Raw genomic sequence first — 24607 nt, forward strand, 5'->3', positions numbered from 1 at the left:
GTCCATCAGATAGAGCTGGGTGTCATCTGCCTATTGGTGAAACCCCAATCCAAAGCCCTGAATTAGCTGGATGAGAGGGTGCATAAGTATGTTAAACAATGTCGGGGAGAAAATTGCACCCTGAAGAACCCCATCAAGAAGTTGGCAGTAATGCGATTGATCCTCCCCGATCACGCCCCTCTGTTTTTGACAACAGAGAAAGGAGGTAACCTACTGAAGGACAGTCCCTTGGATTCCCGCATCAATGAGGCAGTGAGCAAGAAGCTCGTGATCCACCACGTCAAATGAGGTTGAGTAATACCAGCAATGACCTGCCTCTGTCCAGCTGTTGTCGGAGATCATCCATCAGGGCAACCAGTGCCATTTTGACCCCCTAGCCAAGGTGGAAGCCCAATGGGAATGGATTCAGAACTGTCACTTCACCCAGGAAAGTTAGCAGTTGTTCTTCTCCTCTAAGGAGTTTCTAACCCATTCAAAGAGGGTCCAAGGCAGATCCTGACTTCCACTGCTTAAGAACAGGTTGCCTTCCTAGGAGCTGCATCCTAAACAGTACCCAAAGGGAGACCCATGCAGACTTCATTACAGTCGTCAATACTAGCTAGTAAAAAAATATGGGCTAGAGTAGCAAGATCTAGCCATTAAGGAAGAGAGGGGAGCCTTCAAAAGATTTAAACGGTTTATAGAATCTGACTTCCCCATCGAGTATCTGACTCCCATCTTGTCCTAGAGAGGAATAAGCTTCCTTTATGGTTCAGTTAAAAAGCACTGCAAAGATTACACATAATTAACAACAGTTCTGGCAGAAGGACATATGTGGCAGGTGAACAGCGTGGCCCAAAGACCAGACTCTATTAATGGAGTACAAATAACAAACTCTAACTTGTGTGTGTTTCTTTCTCTTTGCTTCAGGGTGTGCGCGTGGCGTTTATGTGGCACTAATGACATTAAACATGTGAGGAAGGCCGTCAGATTTGGACAGTCCTGGGGACATGATCTGATCCAAAATTCCCCCAAAAGGCCAAGTCAGAAAGGAGAAGGAACCAGTCTCCACACCCACCGAAATCTCGGGAACCTCAGCAAGCCGGTCAAGTCCGCTGGCAATTAATGGCAGCTGTGTCGACTACCGAACAGCTGTCGGATGGTAATAACTTCTAATCACCGCCGACATTTGAACCGGCCTGGGTGCGTTGTGCTTGATGGGAGTTACACACGCATCTGGAGAGGACAGGAGTGTGTTGATATGCATTCCCGTGTAAACTGTGGCTCGCCTTTAATGCAAGGCAGACTCGAAAGAGAATACGGAGAATTTGCAACAAAAAAAAAAAAGCAGTGCAAATATGCATTCTGTCGAAGGGGGCTGTTTTTTCAACTGCAAGCTATGAAAACATGTCATGGAAATATTTGATGGCAGAGGTAGGGAAGGAAGCATGTGGGAGATAAACAAAGTTCACTCTCCCCCCCACCCGTTCAAGGACTGTATATACTTTTGATTATTAGCTCTCCAGCAAGGTATTCAAGGCCGCGGGCGAAACGTTCTCCGGAGGTGTAGGCTTCAGTCAAAGCTGAGCTTATTTAAATAAATGAGTAATTATTATTATTCCCTTTCCCTTTGATGTGTAATCAGAAATCTGTTTTCTTTAGACCTTACCACATTTCTTTCCCCTGCTCTTTGTAGCGAGCTTACTACATCCATGCCTTATGCCACACCCAGAGAAAGGGTAACAAGCCATCAAATCAGATCAGTTTCGGGGGGGGGGGGTGGCCACTGATGGCCACTGATTGCCACGGGTTGATGGTGACCCCATGAGTTTTCTAAGGCAAGAGGCAGTGAGAGGTAGCTGGCCATCGCCTGAACTTGTGTAGCGACCCTGGGGGTGCCTTCACACCTGTTGGGTCCTCCATTTTAGCACTCTTTTGCAACTGGGTTTTCCAGTGTGGGACTGGGAAAGCCACTGAGAAATGATTGTGGAATTGCATTGAAAGGGCAGTATCCCAACAGTGGTTTAGCCATGTAGCCTTGCATGATGCTTCCCCCTATGGATGAGCATGGCCAAATGCCAAGCCATGTGAGTCAGTCAGTCAGTCAGTCAGTCAGTCAGTCAGTCAGTCAGTCAGTCTCACACATTTTGTTAGATTGCCCCTTATATGAGCAGTGTCGGGATGACAGCTTTGTTGCTTTGCTGGGAAACAAGCCTTCTGTAGGTAAATCTATGACCTTGCAATCTCTGCTCTCTGACAAAGACCCAGAGGTAGCCATTTTAGTTGCCAGAGTTTTAACTAAGATGCTTTTATAATATGCTGCCTACCTTGTATTTTATCTTTTATAGTTTATTTAATCATTTTAAGATCTGTTTGGTTATGTAACCCCATGGCCTATTTTATTGTTTTGTTGAAATTTTAAACCCTATTTTTTATATGTCTTATACATATTATATGCCAATAAAAGGTTACTGACTGACTGCCATGTGAGTCAGGAGTCCTGCCCCTTAGCAGCCATGACACTCACACCTGAACCTCAAGAGGCATGGCCCACTTGGCCCCCAACCACCCTCTGGCATTCCTGTCTGCACTGCTAGGGCCCCACAAATCCTTATACTGGGTCTGGTGCTATGGGCCCTACAAATCCTTAACCCGGGCTTGCATTATCCAGCATGTGTGTAAACAGCCTCAGATTCTTTGGTGGTCTCCCGTCTAAATACTGACCAAGGCAACCCAGTTTGGCTCCAAGAGCTTATGAATTTCAAGCTAGCTGGAGCCATCCAGGTCTGGTGGATCTGTCTTTTCCACTGATGAAAGAAATTGCCCCCAGGGTAGAGAGGAGACGAATGCTTGTTAGACTCCCCTGAGAAACACACCAACAGTTTTTGGCTTCCCCTACTTCTAATACATCCACAAAGTGTTCTTCTATTAATTCCCCACAATAGACCCTTTACCTTCCCAAAAGAAAATACATTGCAGATTGGGAGGTAGCTTTAAACTCAGAGAAAGCCTTAATGGGCAGTAGCCTTTTTGAGCCTGGATGATGAAGAAGCAGATCTGGGTTTTCTGTGCCCCAATTTTCACAAAGTGAAGGAGGCTCCAAGCAGCTTACAATTGCTGCCTTCCCTTCCTCTCCCCACAACAGCCACCTTGTGAGGTAGGTGATGCTGAGAGCTCTCAGAGAAATGTGCGTGGTCCAAGGTTATCCAGCTGGCTGCATGTAGAGGAAGAGGAATGGGGAATCAATTCAGCTCTCCAGGTTAGAGTTAGCCAGTCTTAACCACTACAGCAGGTGTGGCTTGTGTCCATGGACTACAACTCCCATAAGCCCTTGCCTGCATGTGCTAACAAATGCTCACAGGAATTGTAATCCATGGACATCTATAGAGCCTGTGACTATTTCTGCAGTAGCAATATCATTCAGATTTGCATTGTTTTATCTGTTTCCGCACTAAAATTTGCTTCTTCAGGCGCAGCCCCAAATTACCCCCTCACTTGTCCCGCAGCAAAGGAACTCCCAGACAACCTCATTTCATCTATTCAAGTGGGGTCCAACAGGGTCTAATTTGAGGGTGCCCAATGAGGAGATGTGTGCAGTTGGTTTTTCCCATGCCCGCCATTCTGAGTCATTTGGGAACGCCCCTTTCCTTGTCACCATCCCTTACCCTTCCCTTCCTCTTCCTCTCTCCCCCCTTCTGAAAAATCTGCCTTTTAAAAAGGGGGTGTATGTGATCATGTTACAATGCTGTTTCCAATGTTTTTAAAAAAAAGATAAAGCAGTCTTGTAGTCTTACACAGCAGCATTATATTTATATTTATATTTATATTTATATTTATATTTATATTTATATTTATATTTATATTTATATTTATATTTATACTTATACTTATACTTATACTTATACTTATACTTATACTTATACTTATACTTATACTTATACTTATACTTATACTTAATATTTATATACCACCCTCCCCCGAAGGCTCAGGGTGCTTTACAGGGACCAGGAAACAGATACAGATAACATGAGGTAACACACGTGACAACAGCAATAACCCTACAACAATAACAACCCCAACATGATAACAGCAATAATGATATGATAGAACTGCAAAGGCACCTCGAGCTGAGGCGCCTCAAGCTCAACTCTTACTGGGACCCAGTGGGTTAGGCAGATTAGTGGCAGTGGTAATAGGGGGGGCAGGCTAGGGGGCCAATTGGAAGCGATGGTCCGGATCAACCTCAACCAAATGCCTGGTGATCTCCCTTTTGCAGGCCCTGCAGAACTGTTTGTAAAAATAATTATATAATGTTATAATGTTATAAATCAGGCTAAAAACACATTCAGGACACTTGGGGGGCGATCAAGGACATAGAATGGTGGGATTAAGGGGCACAATGAAATCAAAGGTGCAAGCAGGCACCATTTTGCAAAAAAAAAACACTTTTTGGGATAAAGGGAAGGGAGGAAAGCATGATGGGAAACTACCTGCATCGGACTCAGTGCAGAAAGCATTTCGCGAATTTCAGCCTGGGAAATGAAGGGTAAAGGTAAAGGTAAAGGTATCCCCTGTGCAAGCACCGAGTCATGTCTGACCCTTGGGGTGACGCCCTCTAGCGTTTTCATGGCAGACTCAATACGGGGTGGTTTGCCAGTGCCTTCCCCAGTCATGACCGTTTACCCCCCAGCAAGCTGGGTACTCATTTTACCGACCTCGGAAGGATAGAAGGCTGAGTCAACCTTGAGCCGGCTGCTGGGATTGAACTCCCAGCCTTATGGGCAAAGCTTTCAGACGGCTGCCTTACCACTCTGCGCCACAAGAGGCTCTGAAATGAAGGGAGGAGAGCCCAAATGCAGAAAGCCTAGAGTTGTCCTGCAGCACCCAAAGGAAATCCAAAGAGAGGCTAAAACAAAGTATGTCTCCTAATGAGGAAATGGACACAGTTTGGCCACAACTGCTTGATGTCCAAAGGAACTGGTTGGCCACTGAGTGAGAAAGGATGCTGGACTGGATGGACCACTGGTCTGACCTAGCAGGGCTCTTCTTATGTTCTTAACCTAACTTGGAAGAAGGGTGTAGAAAAGTGTAATAAATTGTGCAGTCTTCTCCAACTTCTGCTGCCTCAGAACCTGATCCTGTACATGTTTCCTTGGAAGTAAATCCCACCATCTCCAATGCAGTAAGCAAACGTGAGAGTGCTCCTTCTCCTTAACATACCAGTCCCTGCCGTCTTTTAAAAAGTCTGTTCCAACTTGGCCCGCAATATGAATTCTGCCGACGTCTGCTGGAATGCACTTTCTCCTCCTTCCGAGCATTTGTTTATATTCCTTCAATTGCTGTTCCCTCCGGCAAGAAAAGGTCATGTTTTATTTTGAACAGTGCTAAGTAAATGACTCTTGCTTAATAAATGTTTGTTAATTAACAATAAATATAAGTAAATTAATACAAGTTTTACCCATCAGTGAGCTTAATTGTTTATCCCTAAAGATTAACAAAATCATGTAGAAGGACCCAATTCATGTGTTGAAAGATAATTGGATAAAATTATTGATGTTCAGAAAGCGAGACATCAGAAAAAGTGAGAATGCTGGTTAAAAGGGTAATGTCAAATAATGCATATCTGAGGAAGGAAGGAAGGAAGGGAGGGAGGGAGGGAGGGAGGGAGGGGGAAGGGGAAGGGGAAGGGGAAGGGGAAGGGGAAGGGGAAGGGGAAGGGGAAGGGGAAGGGGAAGGGGAAGGGGAAGGGGAAGGGGAAGGGGAAGGGGAAGGGGAAGGGGAGAGATGCCCCATCCTTTTAGCCCACCATGCCAGATCAGACCAGTGGTCCATTTAGTCCAGTATGTTATTTCCCAATGTAGCCAAGAAGTTGATTTGGAGGACCACCAAAGATGGCCTAGAGGTCAAGGCATTCCCATTTTGTTGTCTCCTAGCTAGGGTTGCCAACCTCCAGGTGGTGGGTGAAGAATGCCCAGGATTACCACAGACCTCCAAGCAACAGACATCTGTATCTCTGGAAAAAACAGGCATTTTGGAAGGTGTACTCAACGGCACTATACCCCCTAAAAGTCCCTCATCTCCACATATCCCATCCTCCTCAGGCTTCACCCCCCCTCCCAAATCTCCAGGTACTTCTCCACCCAGAGCTGGAAACCCTATTCCTAGCACTGATATTCATAAGTCTACTATCTCATGACATGGATGTTCCCTTTAGACAAACTGGCCTTCACCAATGAACGTATCCCCCATGAATATGCCTTATTCCCTTGGAAAACCATCTAAGGCCATAGATGTTCATACACAGAAACAACACGTTTCTATCTTCTACCTTTTACGACAACAGATGAGGAGGGTAAGATGCATGAAAAGACAGCAGACATAGGTGAGACGAGAAAAAAGGTGGGGAAGGCCTGGGAGGCATGATAATTTTATGCTCTGCCATTCCGCCGGCGTGATGCTATTTTAGTTAATGTGCGGAAATGCCTAAAGTCTCATTCTGTAATAAATGAGCATTGTAGGATATCTCAAGATGTGTCAAGAGCAAGCTTTGCCACAGATCTATAAAAACGCTATTAAATAAGAGGAATGGGAGAAGATATGAATGATGCCAATATTCTTTTCGGACCAGAAAAAAAGTTACTGACCATTAACTTGATATTTCAGATAGCCTCCATATTTTTCTTATGTTCCAGGGAACACATTTAAAAATTCCATAGACCTCTTCTGTTTCCTTTCCTTTCTCTCTCCCACAGAACATTGCTAGAACTGAATAACCCACAATTTGGCGATAGGAGATGGTCATTGGCGATCTTTGCTATCGTCAAGTAGAGCAATTGCAACAATATATTCCTTAACTAAGGATCAAGCATTTAGTCCTTAGTTAAAACGACCAGTGTTAGCATTGCCAGTGCAGTATAGGCAAACTCCAGGAGAATTTGAGTATAGTGCCTCGGAAACATGGAGTTTGGGAGGATGTGACATCACTTCTGGGTGATGTTTTAGAAACTTCCCCTAATCTCTATGGTTAAAAACATTTTAAAAATCGAGAAGTTCCTAGAGGGTCACGCTGGAGATCATTTTCTAGCCATTCTTTGCCTTTCTAATGTTCTTTCTAATGTATCTTATCGCATGAGGGCATCATAAAATTGTATTAATTGTATTAATTTTAATTTTATGTTGTGTTGCAAAGAGGTAGGATGTCAGTGAGCTGGTAATATATGGGTCCACATTCTGCGATAGAAAAGATAGATCTGGATTTACATTTACAAGCTCGTTCTTCTCCAACAACAGTTTAATCCATCTTTTTCTTTCCCTGTTGAAGTTTGAGCATTCAAAAGTGAGGTGAGCCTGTTACAAAAACAACTCTGTTCTGGAAAAGGGATCCCCAGATAGTGGCCTTTCCTTTCTGGAGCATTTAATCTGGCAGGCAAAATATGTATCTTGATATCACAGTATGGTCATATCACCCGATCTGTTTCACAAATTAAAAATATATATATTAAAAATGAATTAACTCCCACCCATTCAGGAAACCTTTCCACCAAGGGTCCCTGCCATCAAGAACCCCCCCCCCCAGAATTTCATGAAACCCTGTGGTGACAGAAAGTGCCATTAAGAATAACTCATATGGAGATCTCGTAGGTTTTAACAGGCAAGAGGTGTTCAGTAGTGTTGGCCATTGCCTGCCTCTGTGTAGAGAACCTGATACTCTTTGGATGCTGGGCAGTGTGGTGCCAGGCAGGATGGAGCCAGCTTGGTGTAATGGTTAGGAGTGCGGACTTCTAATCTGGTGAGCTGGGTTTGATTCCTGCTCCCTCCCATGCTGCCAGCTGGGTGACCTTGGCCTCACCACAGCACTGATAAAGCTGTTCTGACCGAGCAGAGATATCAGGGCTCTCTCAGCCTCACCCACCTCACAGGGTGTCTGTTGTGGGGAGAGGAAAGGGAAGGCATTTGTAAGCCATTTTTAGACTCCTTCAGGTAGAATAAAGTGGTATATAAGGACTAACTCTTCTTCTTCTTCTTCTTCTTCTTCTTCTTCTTCTTCTTCTTCTTCTTCTTCTTCTTCTTCTTCCTTCCAACCTGGAGTTGGCAACCCTTTGAAACATCTGTGCAGAAACCGCTTTTGAGCAGCAGAAACTACAGGACAGAGGTTATGCTAAAGGCATCTTCTTGTTCTGCTGGTCTTGTTGATAAACACATCTCGTCGCTGAGATGACTGGGTGTGGCTGGCAGTGCCTTAACATGGTCTTTAGAGATCATTTTTTCAGCATTTGTTTTGCTGATCCCTGCAGGGAAAGGCACGTGATCCCAGGGAGTACCAGTCTCTGTCTTCTCTGCTCCGCGCGGGTGGTAAAGAGGGCTGTGGGGCTCTGGTTATTCTCAGCTCTAGAGATAAGAGTTCTTCTTCCCTGTTCTCTATTCAGCATTCACTGACAATACAAGGGCTAAATGAATGCCTTCTATTCTTCGTTATCTCTTCGCCAATCTCCCAGACTCTCCAAGACCCGTTCCTTTCCAAACAACAACCCTCTGTGTGACATGAATCCATCCCGGGTGGGTCGGGGCGGGGAGGGGGAATCTGGCTTCTCTTTTCTGTCCCACTTACGCATTCCTTATCAAGTTCAAAGCGCTTTCATTCAGATTTTTTTTAAAAAAAATAAAAGCTTTGTGTTGTGTCATCGGGACTATTAAACCATCTTTCTTTGAGGGTAGCTCCTGTCCTGATTCTTAGCAGCAGGATCTCAGATTCTTCCTATAAGACAATTCATGGATGCAGCTGTGGAAATCTATACAGGTTTATTTGATATATGCTGTCTTTTCCCTCCTCTACTGTATCCTCACAACAAGCCTGCAAGGTAAGTTTTTTGAGTGGCCCAGTGCCTTGATTGACTTCATGATGGAGAGGGGATTTCAGCACTGCTCTGCTCAGGACCTACGCTTCTTGGCACAGCCTCTGGATTTCAAGAGCAAACAGACTAGATAGAGACAGGAAGGTGACTCATGCTGAATCAAATCATCTGTCCACTAAAGGCTCATGACGCAAGCACATCTTATGGCTCTAAGAAGCCTATTTGGATGAACAGAGAACTTCAAGAGGAACTAAGAAAGAAAAGGGAAATGTTCAGGAAATGGAAGGAAGGACAGAGCTCTAAAGAAGAGTACCTACAGGTTTCTAGGCACTGTAGATCAATCATCAGAAAGGCCAAAGCTGAGAGTGAGCTAAGATTGGTCAGGGAAGCCCACTGTAACAAGAAAAGATTTTTCAGTTATGTGAGGAGCAAACGTAAAGTAAAGGAGGCAATAGGCCCACTGTTGGGTGTGGAGGATGCAGAGAAAGCAGAAAGGCTCAGCGCCTATTTTACATCTGATTTTTCCCACAGGTCAAAAGGTTTAGGCACATCTAGAGATGGCAGTAGCCAAGGGATAGTGTCTGGGTGGCAGGTTGACATGGACAGAGCAGTTGTCAAGAGGCATTTAGCTGCACTGGATGAGTTCAAATCCCCTGGGCCCGATTAAATGCACCCGAGAGTGCTCAAAGAACTTTCCAGAGAACTTGCACAACCCTTGTCCATCATGTTCGGGACCTCTTTAAGGACTGGAGATGTCCCGGAGGACTGGAAGAGAGCAAACGTTATTCCGATCTTCAAAAAAGGGAGGAAGGATGACCCGGGAAACTACAGACCAGTTAGTCTGACCTCTGTTGTGGGTAAGATAATGGAGCAGATATTAAAGGGAATGATCTGCAAACATCTGGAGGACAATTTGGTGATCCAAGGAAGTCAGCATGGATTTGTCTCCAACAGGTCCTCTCAGACCAACCTGGTTTCCTTTTTTGACCAAGTAACAGGTTTGCTGTATCGTGGAAATTAGGTTGATGTCGTTTACTTGGAATTTAGTAAAGCTTTTGATAAGGTTCTGATGGATAAATTGAAGGACTGCAATCTGGATTTTCAAATAGTTAGGTGGATAGGGAATGGGTTAGAGAACTGCACTCAAAGAGTTGTTGTCAATGGTGTTTCATCAGACTGGAGGGAGGTGAGTAGCGGGATACCTCAGGGCTCGGTGCTCAGTCCGCTACTTTTAAACATATTTATTAATGATCTAGATGAAGGGGTGGAGGGACTACTCATCAAGTTTGCAGATGACACCAAATTGGGAGGACTGGCAAATACTCCAGAAGATAGAGACAGAGTTCAACGAGATCTGAACACAATGGGAAAATGGGCAAATGAGAACAAGATGCAATTTAATAAAGGTAAGTGTAAAGTTCTGCATCTGGGTCAGAAAAATGAAAAGCATGCCTATTGGATGGGGGATACACTTCTAGGTAACACAGTGTGTGAACGAGACCTTGGGGGTACTTGTGGATTGTAAACTAAACATGAGCAGGCAGTGTGATGCAGCGGTAAAAAAGGCAAGTGCCATTTTGGGCTGTATCAACAGGGGCATCACATCAAAATCACAAGATGTCATAGTACCATTGTATACGGCACTGGTCAGACCACACCTGGAGTACTGTGTGCAGTTCTGGAAGCCTCACTTCAAGAAGGACGTAGATAAAATTGAAAGGGTACAGAGGAGAGTGACGAAGATGATCTGGGGCCAAGGGACCAAGCCCTATGAAGATAGGTTGAGGGACTTGGGAATGTTCAGCCTGGAGAAAAGGAGGTTGAGAGTAGCTTGTGCGATTCGGCTGCTTCGGCGGCCGTTCCATTCGGCAGCCAGCACCGCGCCGCGGGAGGGGGAAGGGCGGTGCCGGCAGCAGCGTGACAGCGGGCGCAACCACACAGGTGTGGAATTACATGTGGTTACGCCCGCTGTCACACCGCTGCCAGTACCGCCCCCCCCCCCCCCGCAGCGCGGCGCTGGCTGCGCCCGGAGGGAATGGCCGCCAAAGCGGCCAAATCACACAAGCTTAGTTGAGAGGGGACATGATAGCCCTCTTTAAGTATTTGGATGCTGTTTCTGTTGGCTGCAGAGGAGAGGACACGCAGTAATGGGTTTAAACTACCAGTACAACAATATAGGCTAGATATCAGGAAAAAAATTTTCACAATCAGAGTAGTTCAGCAGTGGAATAGGCTGCCTAAGGAGGTGGTGAGCTCCCCCTCACTGGCAGTCTTCAAGCAAAGGTTGGATACACACTTTTCTTGGATGCTTTAGGATGCTTTGGGCTGATCCTGCGTAGAGCAGGGGGTCGGACTAGATGGCCTGTATGGCCCCTTCGAACTCTATGATTCTATGATTCTGGGATTTTCAGAGCAGTAAGCCTTTCATTACAATTTCCAGTTCCGTGCCCACTTTACACACCGCTCTTTTCCCTCCAGTGTATTTATTCTGCAGCTACAATTTAAAAAGACAGTTTTCTACAAATTGGGTGCAACATCACTTTTGGCGTTTGTATGTGTTTGGAGGGAATGGCATCCAAAGGTTGTGTGTTTTTTTTTTAATTATGCATTTGTGCTTTTGCAGCTATGCAACAAGAGCCTTCCATTCAAATCCTCCTGGAGGCTTCAGGTTTTGTCTGCTTTTCAGCTTTAGTTCAGAAAAGGAACAGAAAGGGACACAGGCAACAGAGGGAAAATCTGATGTTGAAATTGGCCAGTTTTTTTTTTAACTGACCAGCAGCTGACAAATCCCATCCTTAACACTATTTTGCTCCCTTATATTTGGGAAACAGCCTTCTGGGAGGAGACTGTCCGGGTCCCTGCCTCTCCAGGTCCACCCTGATTGGCCCTCCGCCTCCAGCTCCCACCCTCCCTCCTTGCCTGCTTGAAGCCTTGTGACTGTGGCCTCCATTGTCAGCCACGAGGAGAGAGGCAGTGACAGGGCTTTGCGGCTTGCAGGTACACTCCTGCTGGGAGGGAGCCGGGGGGGGTAGCTTGCAGCCTCCCTGCGGGCTGCAAAGCCCTGTCGCCTTTGGCTGGGGGGGGTGCTTTCCACTCCCTTTAGCCCGCTTTGTGGGCCAAAGGGAGCCACGGCCACCCTCTCACGCCCTCCTGCCTGCCTCCCCTTTCAAAGCCTATTTTTAAAATGGGCTTTGATACTAATTTTCCATATTGCTGAGCACTAAAAGATTCTCTGCTGCGTTATCAGCCAAGGGGAAAACCAGGAAAGAGTCACATGATCACATAAAATGAGGGAACATGATGAGTGTACAGAATGCATGGCAGAATACTGGCACTGCCATCTGTGATCCTTGGTGTCGTGTATGTGGTGCAACAGATTTGGAGCTTCGATCCTAGCAATAGCACTGGGGATGTATAATTACCATACCATGTATAATCACAGCATCCAGCCTGCTATTGGTTGTTGCAATAACCGAATCAGGGGGCTCTCCTTAGGGTGGGAACCTCTGAGCTGCATATAAGTTCAGGTTGTGGGCTATTATTTTAGTTCAGTTGCATGTGATCAGTAAAGACCTGAGGTCTTGGAACAATGAGGCAACTCTGAGCCTCATTGAAACCACTATTCAATATGAGGATGAGATGCAGCCCCTGCTCGTATCTGCTGAATTACTGTTTCCCTATCTCCTGTGGAGTGGAGGGACCCCTCTTCCTGCCTTCCGAGGTGGAATTGTGGAGATCGCTCCATCCCTGACTCCTGAGGTGGGATCTGTTGAAATAACTTCCCACCTTCCAAGATGGACAGCTGAACCATGTCAGGGCCCTGTCTTCCAAGGAGGGTCAATGGAGACATCCCATGTGCTTCATATGCTGAGATCTGAATGCCAGTCTTCATCATGGTGACCAGAGGCCATGTTGAGGAATTTGACCCAGCCAAGTAAGGGGAAAATAAGCACAAAAACACTCTCAGAAGAACCAAGGAAACAGTGGCCAGAAAGCAAACTGAGCACGGCAAGGAAGAAAATCAGTGCAGAAGGACATAAAACAAACAAACAAAAAACAGACATGCATGATTAAAGCAGGGGGAAACCTCTGTGCATAACAGTCCAAAGTCAGTTTTATCTACTCTGATTGGAAGTGGCTCTCGAGTCTCAGGGGAAAGTCTTTCCCATCATCTACTGCCTAGTCCTTTTAACTGGAAGGAAATTGACCTTGGAACCTTCTACATGCAAAGCAGAGGCTCTACCACTGAGCTGTGGCACCTTCTCTTCTACAGATGGCAAAATGTCTAAGGTCAGTATTCACTTAGAAGGGTTTTTTTAAAAACACAGAGATGTAAAAACCTGTACATTTTCAGGTTTTTGAGGGTTCTTTAATGTTTAACAAGCTGTTTTTCAACCGTCCCCAGGTTCTCGTTCCATAATCCAAATTTGGATAATTATTTTACGCTAGTATAATGCTCATTTTACTACCTGTTTTTTACTACCTGAATTTTTGCTACCTGCTATATTAGCTATTGGCTTTAAGCCATCTTTAAAAAAAAATCAATTTGTGAAGTGTTAAAGCGACATACCTGAACTGAATAGCTTATTTCTCCCCTTCCCAGAGGGAAGCCCATGGCAATTTAGACTGTCTCTTCTGGCTATGCAGTTTCTTTCACTCTCAGGCCAGTAGATATTTTTGTTATGCAAATGTTAGGTCTCCCCTCCTCACCCAGAATGAATGTTTTAATGCTCTTCTTTTTCTCTCAACAATTTATTCCCCATTCAGTTCACTACTACTGCATTTATATTTTTGTTGGCCCAAGGTCATCCTGGGTGACCTTGATTTCCCAAACAGCACCAAAAGGCTGTTCATTGGCTAACATGATGTGATTCACTTTTAAGTTAATCGGCCCAAATTGCAAGCCACCTTTGAGGTACACGGGATGCTTGGCAAGTAAGTGGAATTGCTTTCTCCACATATGTTGTATGGCAGAATGTTGCACAACACACACAGTGGGCTACTTGGTGTTCCAAAAGAGATGGCTCTTGTGCTGGAGAGGTTTATGTTAATAAATATCTTTGGTCATCACTACTGTATCATCCATCAAGTCATCGGCCTAATCTCGTTTCTAGCATGACATACTTGGATCTCACAGAAAAACCTCATTCCATGAAATAAAAGTCTATGTTTTAGGAAATCATTGTCTATCTGTTTCACTTAAAATTTCTGGTAAGGCCTAAAAGGAGGAGCTGGTCTCATGGCTTAAGTGCTACTCAGCGCTTAACACCCACTCAGAGCAGCTGTCACACCCCTGAGTGCCCCCTCTTCCAATCGGCATGCCTGTTTGTCCAGCAGCCAGCGAATTATTTTCCATCCCCCAACCCTGACCACCCCTCCTCCTTCCATTTTCCTCTGATGCTCAGAGGCTGCAGATCCCTGCTGCGTGAGAGCTGCCCATGTTGGTGAGTTCCCTGCCCGGGGGCCTCCAGCCTGCAGCCTTTCCAGGTCCTGGGGGGAGGGAGCGGCCATTCACAGAGTTCTTCCACCCCACCCTACCCCAATCTAGTGGACGTTGTATTCTGTAATGAGGTTTGTCCCTAGTACGATGGCCTTGCGCTCTGCGGGTGAAAATCTGTTGGTCATTCCCGGCCCTAGGGAAGCACGCCTGGCCTCGACCAGGGCCAGGGCCTTTTCGGTCCTGGCCCCGACCTGGCAGAATGAGCTCCCGGGAGAGCTGCGGGCCCTGCGGGATCTTTCAACGTTCCGCAGGGCCTGCAAGACGGAGCTCTTCCGCCAGGTTTATGGTTGAGGCCGGGGCTGATAATAGATCTATGCCCCCCCGGGGGACTCAGGTTCCGGACCCGAAGCAAAACATCATCAGGACCTCCTCTCCACCCGCTAGTAGTGGGAGGGAGGGAGGGAGGGGAAGTTGAGCTGCTGTTCTTGCCATGCCGGTAATATTGGCAATGTTATTATTGTTTTTATGGGGTTTTAATGGGGATTTGTGATATTGTTACCCGCCACGAGCCGCAAGGGAGTGGCGGGATATAAATCTAATAATAATAATAATAATAATAATAATAATAATAATAATAATAATAATAATAATAATAATAATAATAATAATAATAATAATAAATACACATACGGGTGACAACTTTAAAAATACTCTTAGAGAACAGTGTAAGTATGGCTAAGAATACTCAGCAGAGAAACACCCAGGTCTTGAGGGAAACAAAGGCAGTGAATGAATAAAGACAAACAGAAATAATTCATTTTAAGTACCAAAATCAATTAAAAACAACTGTGCTCTTCTCAGACTTTGAATGGGAATTGAATACGTTCATTCATTCATAGTGTCTTCAAAAGTTGTAAATGATTTGATGGCACTTGACACACCTCTAAACCTGTGACAGTCCCAATCAATTCAGAAGAAGAACAGTTGGTTTTTATACCCAGCTTTTCACTACCGGAATGAGTCTCAAAGCAGCTTACAAACACCTCTCCTTTCCTCTCCCCACAACAGGTAGGTGGGACTGAGGTAGGTGGGACTGAGCGAGCTCTAAGAGAACTGCTTTAAGAGAACAGCCCTAAGAGAACTTTGACTAGCCCCAGGCCACCCAGCTGGATGTATGTCGAGGAGTGGGAAATCCTACCTGTCTCTCCAGATTAGAGTCTGCCAATCTTAACCACTGCACCAAGTTGATTCAATAAGCCTTGATTGTCTACCAAACTCTGGTCCCCCCATACACTTCTCAGCAACAGTTTTATAAGGCAGCTTCTATTCCAGCCCAATCAAACACCATTGATCAACACCTTGGGATGAGACGATTGCCTCTGTATTGAAATATACATTAAAGATGGTCGATCTACCATGGGACCATTTGGTATATGTGCAGAAGCAGGCACAAACTCAAGCTTTCATCTACAAGGCCAACAGCTTGCCAAGTTCAAGTGGGGGAAATTAAGTGAACCGATAGCCTATTATGAAAGGTCTATTTCCCAGCAGAACGGACGGCATTTTAAGGGATGTCAAAACCTCAGAGGATTTCATAAACCTGAATATATTTTAATCAAGTTCTCTGCCAGTAAGATATTTGACCTTCTTGAACCGGAGCAGTATGTCTGAAGGAGGGGAAACGCCTTCAAAATTCCTTGCAGATTAGCAGTAAATGGCCAAGACCGCCTGTGCAAAACCCAAGGCTGCAAATCCTGACCGAGTTGAAATCCCTGGGCCCTGAGGAAGCCAATTAAGGAAGGATTACAACCAACTTTAATTAAACCCTAAAATCAAAGTGGTAAGAAAGCTGAATATCCTACAACAGAAGTTTTTAGACACCCTGTTCAAACAGAATATATCAGCGGCATGTCATTTTACGTCACCTTGTTTGACAATAGGAAATATATACAATAGTAGTGTGATCCAGCCCTCTGGTAGTTTGAACACCCCGAGTCTGACAGAAGTCTATGAGTTGGCGCATTTCTGGTCCTTACCACAATGGCCTCACACAAGTTGTAAAACATAAAATATTTATTTGACATCATAAGAAAAGAGTCTTGTGGCACCTTAAAGTCCTGCAGATCTTTTAGCTAGTGTGGAACAGAGGTTCAAGCCGCAGACTAGGAGCTGGGAGACCCAGGTCCAAATCCCACCCCCCTCTGCCATGATGAGTGATTTTTTGCCAGTTATGTACTTTCAGCCTAACCCACCTCACAGGGTTGTTGTGAAGATGAAATGGGAGAGTAGAGAGGGATGTCAGCAGCTTTGGGACCCCATTGGAGAGAAAGCACCCTTCAGCATCTGTGAGTCTGCCTTTGTCTGGAAAGCAAATGAGAGAGGGCCTTTTCTGTGGCAGCCCCATTAGTATGGAAGATGAAGAAGAAGAAGAAGAAGAAGAAGAAGAAGAAGAAGAAGAAGAAGAAGAAGAAGAAGAAGAAGAAGAAGAAGAAGAAGAAAAGTTGGTTCTTATATGCCGCTTTTCTCTACCCGAAGGAGGTTCAAAGCGGCTTACATTCGCCTTCCCTTTCCTCTCCCCACAACAGACACCCAGTGAGGGTGGTGAGGCTGAGAGAGCCCTGATATCACTGCTCGGTCAGAACAGTTTTATCAGTGCCGTGGCGAGCCCATGGTCACCCAGCTGGCTGCACGTGGTGGAGTGCAGAATTGGGCTCTCACCAAACCCCCAGAGAAGGGCACTTCTCATCTCCCACACTTTTGATCCTTAGGAGGCATTTGAAGACAGTTTCATTTAGGGCTGCATGCAACTGATTTAGGTTTCATTCATTAGCAGTCCTAAATATAATCTTTAATTTGTGACTTTTTATGCATTCCTATTATTGTTTTATTGACATAATTTTAATGCTTTTTTGTAATTGTCTTTATATTGTAAGCTATCTTGAGTTCAACAGAGGAGAAAGATGGCTAATGAATGTTTTAATTAAATAAATTATTAGTTGACAGATAGGGAGAAGGAAATTTAGACACGGGAGCTGAAAGGAAATGAAAGCCAGTGGGATTGTAACATTCCTATATAAAGCACTGATGTATCAGATATAAAAGTGGTTCACAACACCAATGACTGGCATCATCATACTCTTTCTAGCTTTACAATGCTGCTTGGACACCTGTCATTGGAAACCAGTCCCTGAAATGATGGAATGGAACTTGTTCATCAATTCTAATTCAGCTATTTCGCTCTTGAACTTCCTTTTGAAGTTTCAGCAGGTAGCTGTGTTGGTCCACAGTAGAAGAGCTAGATTTGAGTCCAGGGCATCTTAGCGGCCAAGGGGATTGTCTGGCAATTAGATTTCAAGAGTCAAAATACTTTTCATCAGATACATATCTAAGGAAGGGAGCTTGAACTCTCCAAAGCTTACATGCTCAAAATCGTGCAGCTTCCTAAAGTGATCTTGGACTTGAATATTGAAAAACAGTAACTTTTAGTCAAGTAGAAGAGTGTCAGGGAGACCAATACTGGCTTCTGCCTGTTATTGTGCCTTCCTTAAAAATATATTCAGAACCCCCTAAAATATAGATAGTTACTGGGACAGGCACACTGCCATGGTGTGAGGTCCTTTCATATGGCTCAAAAATGCAAATCCTTGACTTGGTGCAAAAGACTGAATTAATGGAGAGCAAGCAAGTGACTCTGACAATGCCTGGTCAGAAACAAGGCATGACAGAATAGGCACAGCATATAACTCCCAAACCAACTCCTCCTTCTGTAAGAACCCATGGAATGTAGGAAATCATCTAAAAGCTCAATAGCCTGGCACCCAAGGTTTAGGTGCCATATTCCATAGACAAGAGGAGATGGATGGGGAGGGGGGAAGGTGAGAAAATGAAAGGAAACTGCTTGAGCAGTAAAACTGGCCTGTATCTACACTTCTGACAAATACTAGCAATCATGGTAGAAGGAGGGAACTTCTGACATCCCGCTATTCCAAAATCAACCTCCATGTCACTGAAATCTACTTGCACCACCAAGGACTGAGTGGGGTCGGCATGGTGGAGAATTGGCTTTTTGAACAGATGTTTCAGTTTGTTGATTGTGCATTGGCACCCCACAGTCCACTACAGATGAGCCCCCAGTCACTTTGCCCCTCCCCTACGTTCCTTTGTCTTCAACAGGTCCATTAAGGGGAGGGCAACCTGGGCAAGGTTCACTAGAAAATCCCAGTAGAAATTTGCAAAGCCTGAAAAACTTTGCAGCTGTCATTGGCTGTGGGGTGGGGCCCAATTTAACACAAAATGCACTTTGCTCCCCCTGGGGGGGGACACCTTGTAACCCAGAAAGTCCAGGCAAATTTGGATAACTTGACATAGAGGTGGTTGTCACACAGCAGTTTAAGCACCTCTCAAACTAGGTGGACATGCTCGTCCATAGTAATTGAAACAATCAAGACATCATTTATATAAATCAAGACCCCTTTGTACAACAGGTTATTAATGAGGTTCATAAAAACATTGGGTATACTGCTGAGCCCGAACAGCATTACAAGTTACTCAAATCATTGCAGGGGGGTGTTGAAAGCAGTGAGGTATTCCTGCCACTGTTTAATTCACACTCAGTAATACACCTCCCTCAGATACAGCTTATTAAATATTTTATCTGAGCCCAGCTGCCCCAGCAACTCTTTAATGAGAGGCAGAAAGTAGGTGTTCAAAGTAGAAATAGTACTGAGTCCCACCTAATCAATATACAGCTGCAGAGTACCATCCTTCTTTTTTGCGAATAACACCGCCGCCACCATACTCAAAGTGGCTGGCCAAATGAATCCCCTGACTAGCTTCTTACCTAGGAACTTCCACAGTTCCTTCATCTCCTGGGGGCTCATAAAGTGGAATTTGGTCTTGGGCATGGGTTCCCCCAGTTTCAGTTCAATCGCACAGTCAATTTTGCAACGATGGCAAAGTTTATCACATTCCCTTTCCTCAAAGACCTCTCCCAGGTCCCAATATTCCATTAACAAGACATCCAATTCCTCCTTACTCAGGCCTGCCCACTCAAGTTGTATTTGGAGAAGGCTGTTGCCTTCAGGAGCCCATGGATGGCATGACTATATGCCGGGTCATTACACATCATCACATGGGCCCTCCAGCATACACTGGGGTCATGCTGCCAAAGCCAGTCCAATCCCAGGACAAATGGGAAAGCCGCCCACAATGCCACCACTGGCTGCAGCACCTTCCAATGGTCCCCGATGTCTAAGTGGAGGGGGGCCATGCAGTGGGTAGTCTCTGGAGAACTGGCCATCCATCTGACCAAAGTCGCTTTAATTATTCTAACCCAGCTCCCAACTCCCAGACCACCTCTTGATTAATCAAACTCTGGGTGCAGCCACAGTCCAGGACCTCCTGAATAAGCAGCCCTGCACCCTTCTCTGGGTTTGACATAATCACTGGTACAAGAAGGAGTGAAATGGGACTCATCGATCTTGTGCCCCTGGACAGGACCTGCTGGTGGGGCTATCTCACAGCAGGTGGGCCCTGTTTCCTGCCAGCTTGGGGACTTGTTTCCTCATCACCCACATCTTCAGATGTCTGGGGTGCCAGGTGCTCAACGAAAGGGGTTAGGAGCATCCTGCCTGATTTGGATTGAGTTTTTGGACCTCTGGGTACAGAAGGCTTCTTGGAGGTGATTGAGTGCTCATTGCCAAAGGTTTCACCCCTTTCTTGAAGGTCAATCAGCCAGGAAGTGACCTAAGCCACTGCATCTCAGACACAAGCCATTCTCAAAGCACTGGGAGTGCTTTGCTGCCTCAACTGGTTGGGTGCACTGGGGTTCGATTTTCTGACCCACACTGGCATGCTTCCCAGTTGCTTCCCCAGCGTGTTGGGTTTCCACCATTTTGACAATCAGGAAACAGGCTTCTACTTCCCTGGTGAGTCATATTCATCCTGAGAGGGTAGTGGGGTCTACTTGTCCCATGCACTGCTCCAAGAGGTCAAAACGCAGGCCCTCATAGGAGAATTGTACCTTGCAAGCCTCATTCCAGTTGTAGACTTTGGCCACCAGGAGACAGTACTTTGATGCATACTGGGAGACCATCTTGGAACCTTGCCACAGGCTGCTCCTCAAACCATGTCCTCTTGAAGCGGTCTTCAAAGTGCTCACGAATGTCCTGTGTGAACAGGTCAAAATCAAGTAGCTCTGGGGCACCTAGGTCATGGAGCCCCACATACCAGTCCGCAGTTTCTTTATCCAGGTAGGAGCCCACATAGAGGCCCCATCTGGGAAGATGAACCCACATTCATCGATGTAGGTCTGCACGTGTACCTGGAAAAATGACACCTTTTGGATAACCTATCTAAGTAGGTGTGGAGCTTCCCCACCAAGAATGGTTTTTGTAAGCCATTTTGGGATTCCTTTGGGTAGTGAAAAGGTAAAGGTAAAGGTAAGGGTATCCCCTGTGCAAGCACTGAGTCATGTCTGACCCTTGGGGTGATGCCCTCCAGCGTTTTCATAGCAGACTCAATACAATGCCTTCCCCAGTCATTACCGTTTGCGTAGTGAAAAGTGAAGTATAAAAAACAGTTCTTCTTCTAAATATGAATGTATCTTTAAAAACAAACCCCTCAAAACAAGTTGCAATCTGTACTTTGTAATATGAAGTACATACAAAGCCATTAGGGATAACCTTAAAGTGGCATGGGATTTCTCTTTCATTTTTTAAAAATTCATTAACGTTGGAATATAACACAGAACATTGTCAAGGTTTGATTTCAATACATTTCCCTGTAATGTGGCAAGACAGGGCAGGACTGTTGATGGAAAAGCTCATCGTTGATCAGATGCCAGCCCTGTGCGTGTGCGTCTCAGTCTGGGGAACAGGCGGCATGGCTGATTATTCTATTCAGTGGCATGCAGGGAGCTTCAGTGATGTTCAAAGGTTTCCCTGCGGAGAGATCGCCTGGAGGAGGAGGGGATTGGGGGCTCTCTTGTTGGGATGCTAGCAGCTGGATCGGTGGGCTAATTGTGGCGAGGCCCTCTCCTGGGGAGATGGCAACAGATTTGGAGGCCAGCTGGGAATCCCCTGTCCTGGTTCCCAGCCAGCTGGGAAGGAGGGAACGGAATTGATAACCAAGTTAGGAAAAGTTTTTAACAGTGATGTTCAGGAGAAATCTTGGAGTACAGATTCTGTAAGGATGTTATGCCAAGAGGCTGATTCGGAAGCTTGATGTGTCTTGAGATATAAAGCAAGACTCTTAAGCAGGGGACGGGGCTGTGGCTCAGGGGCTGAGCATCTGCTTGGCACACAGAAGGTCCCAAGTTCAATCCCTGACATCTGCACCTAAAAGGATCAGGTGGCGGGTAATGCGAAGGTCTGATTCAGTACAAGGCAACTTTGTATGTGTCTTCCTGTGTGAGTGCAGCAGGCATATAGATTACAGGATCATATCCTGACCATTTGTTCTGCTGGTGAAAGAGGAAGGAAACTTCCCCCCACCCCTGCTTTTGCCATCAAGTCTAGGAAAGTCAGACTCCAGATGGGACCTGGAGATCCCCTGGAATTACAGCTCATCTCCAGACTACAGAGATAATTTATCCTGGAGGAAATGGGTGCTATTGAGGGTGGACTTAATGGCTCTCTGCCCCATTGTCCTCCCCAGGCTCCACCCCTGGATCTCCATGCATTTCCTAACCTGGATCTGGCAAAACAATAACAAAAAAATCCCACTCCCCTGCTGGTGGCTAGGAAGGACCTGTCATAATAAAGTCATAGGTGACATATGGTGACCCCATAGGGTCTTCAAGGGTAGAGACATTCAGTGGAGGTTTGCCATTGCTTGTCTCTGTATGCCTGAGACCTGAGTAGGATTCTGAGATCAGAGTTGGATTGTATTCCAAATATTGCAGGACATGAACCTAGGTCCTCACATGAGGCAAAGACACAGATAACTGCACTAGTGTTTGGGTTAACAGATTATCAGCAATGGCTGGAGACCTCCCACTGCCTACCCTTTATTTCCCCCACTGCTCTGAGCATCATGGGGGTGGGGAGGGTGGATAAAAACAAAGCAAGGGCGTAGTCTGCTTCATGATGTAACTTCTGAAAAAAACCAAGAAGGGATGTTAGGTTGCTCTGTCAGTTTCCAGAAACTCTATGATAAAACCAAAGAGTCTCTGGTAATTCCTAGAAGGCCTTGTTGCCAGTTCCAGTTTTCCCCCAGAAGTGGTCTCACCCCATCTGCAGCACTGCTGTTCCTTCCATGTTGGGGGAGCTTGGTTTGTTTAGCCTGGAGAGGAGATGATTGAGAGGGGATTTGATAACCATCTTCAAGTATTTAAAAGGCTGCCATGTAGAGGATGGAGCAGAGTTGTTCTCTCTTGCCCCGGAGGGACAGACCAGAACCAATGGGATGAAATTAATTCAAAGGAAATTCTGTCTAAACATCAAGAAGAAGTTCCTGACAGTCAGAGTGGTTTCTCAGTGGAACAGGCTTCCTCAGGAGGTGGTGGGTTCTCCATCTTTAGAAATTTTTAAACAGCGGCTGGATAGCCATCTGACAGAGAGGCTGATTCTGGGAAGGCTTTGGGGGGTGAGGGTGGCAGGTTACAGTGGATGAGCGATAGGGTTGTGAGTGTCCTGCACAGTCCAGGGGGTTGGACTAAATGACCCATGAGGTCCCTACCAACTCTATTATTCTTTGATTCTATGATTCTATCTCTTGTGAGGATAAATGCAGGGAGAGAGATTGGGTCTTCATTGGGGAAGAAATATCTTTTCAAATAGATACTTTTTGAATCTCCCCCATGAAAAGCTGACCCAAATCTGATGATGAAAAAAGCCTTTGTGCTCAATTAACGCCCAGTGGAGTAAAAGGATTTTAATCCGTTTTGTTTATTTCCCCCCCTCTTTTACATATTTAATTTGCTTTTAACATAGCCTGCTGGGTCACATGACTATCCTATACCAAGTGTACAGTTTTGGATTTCCCTTTGGAAAACAACAACAACAAGCTTTGTTATATGTTCTTGGGAGAAGAGTTATGAACCTAGATCTTGTCAGTGAGGACTTCTTGGAGGAAGAGTCTTGCCAGAAGCTCCCAGCTTCACTCAAGCCACAGCTGGATGAGAGCTTAGGCAGAGAGCTCTGACCAGTAGAAGGGAATGTTAGGTTGCCGACAAACCAGGGCCTAGACTCCAAAATAGTTACAGAAGCCCCACATTCCTCTGCCCAGCCTCCAGCTGCAGCTCCCTGCCCTGTCAGCCTGCCTGGGCTACAGTTTCTGAAGAAAATTTCATTCTAAAAGGCACCAAGCCAGGTTTGCAAGATGGTTGATGATGGCAGAAGCCTGCGAGTCATCACCAGATGAGGATGGAAAGGTTGCTGGCAGCCTTGTTTGTGAGAAAATGGAGCAGAGTTGTTTTCTGTTGCCTCAGAGGGTCGGATCAGAACCAATGGGTTGAAATTAATTCAAAAGAATTTTCAACTAAATATCTGGAAGATGTTCCTGATAGAGTAGTTTTTCAGTGGAACACACTTCCTTAAGAGGTGGTGAGTTCTCCTTCTTTGGAAGTTTTTAAGCAGAGGGTAGATAGCCATCTGACAAAAAAATATGATTTTTATGAACTTAGGCAAATTGTGAGTGGGTGGGCAGGAAGGGATGTGCCAGTGTTTGTCTCTTGTGACCCTTCCTTGCATACCCAAGAAACTGCTGATCGCCACTGTGGGATGGTAGATGAATTTCCTCCAGACTAGGCTGGATTCTGGAGATCTTTGATGGGGGGGATCATTTGGACATGAAATTTGGGTCACTCTGGTTGGGCAGGTAGTTGTGAGGATCCTGAATTTTGCAGGGGGTTGGACTAGATGACCCTGGAGGTACCTTCCAACTCTGATTCTATTCTATCCTTTCTCTAAGGTAAAGGTAAAGGCATCCCCTGTGCAAGCACCGGGTCATGTCTGACCCTTGGGGTGATGCCCTCTAGCGTATTCATGGCAGACTCAATATGGAGTGGTTTGCCAGTGCCTTCCCCAGTCAATACCGTTTACCCCCCAGCAAGCTGGGTACTGGTTTCTCTACCCCATGCCTAATTATGTAAACCTCTCTCCAGTCACCCCTTAAGTCATCATTTCTCCATGCTAAAGAGCCTTGACCTCTTTTGTCTTTTTTCACAGGGAAGGTGTTCCATCCCCTTGTTTTAGTTGTCCTTTTCTGCACCTTTTCTAGTGCTATAATTCCTTTTTGAGTGATGGTGACGCAAACCTAATTTCTGTAATGGCATCAGAAGAGAAAGACTTGTCCTTTTGGGATGTTTAAATTTGACAAACCAGTATAGACCTCA

At 45.5% G+C, this 24607-nt stretch overlaps 1 long non-coding RNA gene across 2 annotated transcripts in view; it reads left to right on the forward strand.

The window, feature by feature from the left end:
- LOC143826202 (uncharacterized) overlaps window positions 1-3196 on the forward strand; it is a 66730-nt gene extending 63534 nt beyond the window's left edge. The window contains exon 4 of one of the 2 annotated variants that reach the window (XR_013227031.1): window positions 910-3196. This is a non-coding gene — a long non-coding RNA (uncharacterized LOC143826202). The remainder of the gene's footprint in view (window positions 1-909) is intronic. The other variant, XR_013227033.1, reaches the window with a different exon arrangement.
- Window positions 3197-24607: the final 21411 nt, after the last annotated feature.

This window comes from Paroedura picta, chromosome 1 (genome assembly GCF_049243985.1).
Source record: "Paroedura picta isolate Pp20150507F chromosome 1, Ppicta_v3.0, whole genome shotgun sequence".
Taxonomy (NCBI): Eukaryota; Metazoa; Chordata; class Lepidosauria; order Squamata; family Gekkonidae; genus Paroedura; species Paroedura picta.